Genomic DNA, 3,944 nt, shown 5'->3' with positions numbered 1-3,944 from the left:
CACTTCTGCCCTCTCTTCACGGGGGCGGGGGAGGAAGCCGGCGACAGGAAGATGCTCTGCCCGGCAGCGGGGTGCCAGAGTGGGTGAGAGCGTGGCCCGGCGCCCGGAGCTGCTCTCCTGCCCCTGCAGAGGGTGCCCGGTGCGGGCCGGGCCCCAGACGGTGCGCAGAGGCGAGCCATCCGGGTAGAGGGGGCCTCTGCCCCCGGTCTGCCCGCTGAGGTGCCCAGGAAGCGGCATCCTGAAATAAACCTCGCGCGAGGCCTGCGGACGGTGGCTCAGAACACGGGCGACGCTCCTGACCAGGTCGGCGGGGCGCGTTTCTGCCCAGGCGTCGGCAGTAAGCCCCCGGAGGGGTCCCCTGGGTCTGACCGGTCCCCCTCCTGCTGGCGAACCCCGGCCGGCGCCCCCCTGAGCCGGCCCGCGGGGCGCGTTTCTGCCCAGGCGTCGGCAGTAAGCCCCCGGAGGGGTACCCTGGGTCTGACCGGTCCCCCTCCTGCTGGCGAACCCCAGCCGGCGCCCCCCTGAGCCGGCCCGCGGGAGGGGGCCGGGGTCCCGGCGCGTCAGGCGTTGCTGAGTCGGGGTCCCGTGCCGCCCTGCGGCCCAGCAAAGGAAACTGGGCTTGCGAGTTGATTCTGAGCGAAAGGGCCGATCTCAGGCCTCCGCCAGAGGTAGGTGGCCCGGCCTGAGGCCAGAGGGCCGGGAGGGCCGGGGAGGGCCCGGGACCTGCTCTCTGGGAAGCATCCCAGGAATGCTGATGTCAGTGGGCTGCAACTTCACTGGAAGCCTGGCCCCGGGGTGTCCTCAGGGCTGACAGCCTTTCCCTGATGCTCAGTCCCGCTCCGCCCTGTTTCCTCATCTGCTGGTCACTAGGGCTGCCAGAGCCCAGCCCGGCAGCCCAGGCTGGGGGGCAGGGCCACACACGACTGATATTTCTTTCCCCACCGTCCTGGACGCTGACCGTCCAGGGGGCCAAGGCCAGCTTCTGGCGAGGTCTCCCTGCTTCGCAGCAGGTAGACCCTGACGGTGCGTTCCGGGTGGACACGGGGCTCTGCTCTCTGTCCGGGGAGCTGCTTTTTCTGACCGTCTCCGCCACAGCAGCGTGTTCGGTTTCGAGACTGTTTGGGACCTCGGGCAGCTAACTGTGGGCCGAGGTCCCCAGGGCACGATTTCACAAGAGGCCTGGACTTCATTCTGTGCCTGGGACTTTGTGCTTGCTGAGAGCGAGCCAGAGAGCCCAGGGCGCACCCCCACACCGGCCCGGCCCCCCTCCAGCCCAGGCGGCCTCCCCAGACCCCGCTGGGCCTCAGTCTGGGCGCCCGTCCCTCCGGGCGGCTGGAAACCAGCACCCTCTTGAAGGCTAATTAGCTTCCACCCCTGTCCTGCTACCTTAGGGCCACAGTGCCCAGCGCACAAACAGGCGTGACGTCAAGCGTCTCGCAGCCTGCCCGAGCACCCCGGCGGGGGGCGGCTGTGACTAACAGACCCCGCTGTGGCTGTGACTTTCGCTTTCTGCAGCGCCCCACGGCTGAACCACAAGAGGTCAAGCCTCTGGGAGGGAAGCGCAGCGGCTCACGCTTCCGGGAGCCCAGGTAGTTTAAGAGAGTCGCCCTGAGAACCCTGGGCCGTTCAATCCCGCCCCTGTGCACACGCACACAGCAAATTAGGTGGCAGCCAGAGAGGGGGTCCCTGGGGCAGGACAGTCCCCAGGGCCCCGCTCCTTCCTAGCGGCAATTAGAAAAACATTTCACCTGCGAGGCGGTTCCTGACGGGCGACTTCCGTGCCTTGCCTGCGCGGGGGGGGGACCCCGGCTTGGGACGGAACAGCCCAGCAGTGAGCCCCCAAGAGAGCTGAACAGCCACAGCCTGAAAGACAACCACAAGCTGTGGCCTGTTTTTTCTTTCTTAGGGCCCGTCACCGTTTTCTAGAAAAGGTGCCCGGACTCAGGGCACATTTTAGCCGAGATGGGACTGGACTCGGCAGGCCTCGGCTGCTACTTGCATGCACCATGCCACTTCAGTAGCTCTTGGTGAGCAAGGCTGGCCCAGAACAGTCCCGAGAAGCGAACAGTCCCGTCTGCTCTGGGGTTCTCTGTTCACTCGGTGACTTCCCTTCTCCGGGCTGCAAGGATGTGTGGTTTCTGAAGGGCGCTCGGGAGCGCCCCGGAAACCCGCCCCAAGCTAAGAAGCTTGTCTTTCGCCCTCCGACACAGCCCTGCGCCCAGCCCCAGCGTGGGTAACCGAGCCAGGCCCTCTCCTCCTAAGCATTAGCGTTTTAGAGCGGCCCGGCAGCCTCCAAAGGAAAATGCACCTCCCGGGGTACGTTCTCAGGGCCCGTAGCAGATGGGGGTCTCTGCAGATCTCTGTTGAACGCCGTCGCAACAGGTTTCCCCAAGGGCATACCCTCCAAAGCCACGCGTTCGTATCTCACTAACCTCAGGACTCAGAGAAGCACATTGATGGTGTTTACATGATTAGGGCCGGACTTGATGTGGGTAGAGAGAGATAGAAGTGTTTATTCGCTGTAGATCACCCGTGGAATATTACGCGGCCATAAAAAAGGATGGAACCGTGCCATTTGTAGCAACGTGGTTGGAACGAGAGAGGATCGTGCTGAGCTTTGTTGATCCATGGAGAAAGACCCAAATACCAAATGGTTCACATAGATATGCAATACAGAGAAGCCAGATTTCACACCGTCCAAACTCTTAAACCATCCCTTCACGTCTGACTGCAAAGCTGGGCCGGCCAGAGGGAGAAACGGGGGAGCGAGAAGCCGGCTGGAGCGTGGGGCCCGGGTGCAGGCAGGACTTGAAAACACAGATCATGTTCTGGTTTGAGCCTCTAATCCCCCAGGCTGATGTAATGGTGTCAACCAACTTTACCTCAATAACAGGATTAGCGAAGAAAAACACTTTGGAATAAAACAGGACCGTGGAAGGTGTCACTCAGGGTTTCAGACGGCAGGTGAGGATCCTGCCCAGGTCTGCGCTGCCTGGGGGCCATGGACAGAGCTGCTCCCCACGGAGGGGTTCGGGGCGTCCCAGGGCACGCGGGCCTGTTCTAACCCACCGCTTATGGCTCTCGCCTGCCCCTGCCCACCCCCGAGGGCCAGCAAAGCCATCCGGCCCCCTTCCCGACACCCCCACAGCTCATCCTGGCGGGTTCCCTGCTGAGAATGGGGGCTCCACAGGCACCCCCCCACCTCGATCTTCTCCCTCATTGTTTCCCTGGTATCTAACTTGGAGTTTTATGTGTTAAACAGACGTATAAATTCAATGCCTGCTCTATTTGTTTGGGCTAAATAATTTTTTAAATGGTCTTTCTCTTTTTTTGATGTGTTATTTACTCATACAGAACTGGGGTACGCTCACACAGGCCCCCTGAACCCGGGCCGCCCCAGCCCGAGGGCAGACCTGGCTTCCAGGAGCCTCGGGGACCAGCCGTGCGGACTCTCGAGGACTCCGGTGTGGTTCTCTGGGACTCTGGGCCGACCTCCTGCCTCCTCGCCTCCCGCTCCTTCAGCAGCGATGCCTCGGTCACTCTGTCCACCCCGCAGCTGGCCCCGAGTCCAGTTCTCCAGGCCCTCAGAAAAGCCCGGCCTGTCTTCAAGGCTCGGGGTTCCCTGGGGTCCCTGACAGCCAGCAGGTGCCGTGGGGCCCACGGCTGCTCCGAGGCGACCTCCTGGACAGCCGGACCCAGCCCGGAGCCCTGCCTGACCACCGCCTCCTCCTGCTGCCCTCATGTGGCTCCAGGACAGCTCGCCGCCTCGAGTCCACCCGTGGGCAGCAAACTCCTAACTTGTTCTGGAAACCGCTACCTCATAGCAATCGATGTTTCTGGCTTTTCCATAAATGAAAATATATATATGTATACCAAGGGCCTCCCTGCAGGCCCAGGGGTCCGTCTCAGGCTGTCACCCCGTGGCCTGAGTCCGATCCCCGGCC

Source organism: Condylura cristata, unplaced genomic scaffold (assembly GCF_000260355.1).
Source record: "Condylura cristata isolate star-nosed mole 26May11 unplaced genomic scaffold, ConCri1.0 scaffold00050, whole genome shotgun sequence".
NCBI lineage: Eukaryota > Metazoa > Chordata > Mammalia > Eulipotyphla > Talpidae > Condylura > Condylura cristata.
Note: the sequence above shows the minus strand (reverse complement) of the source record.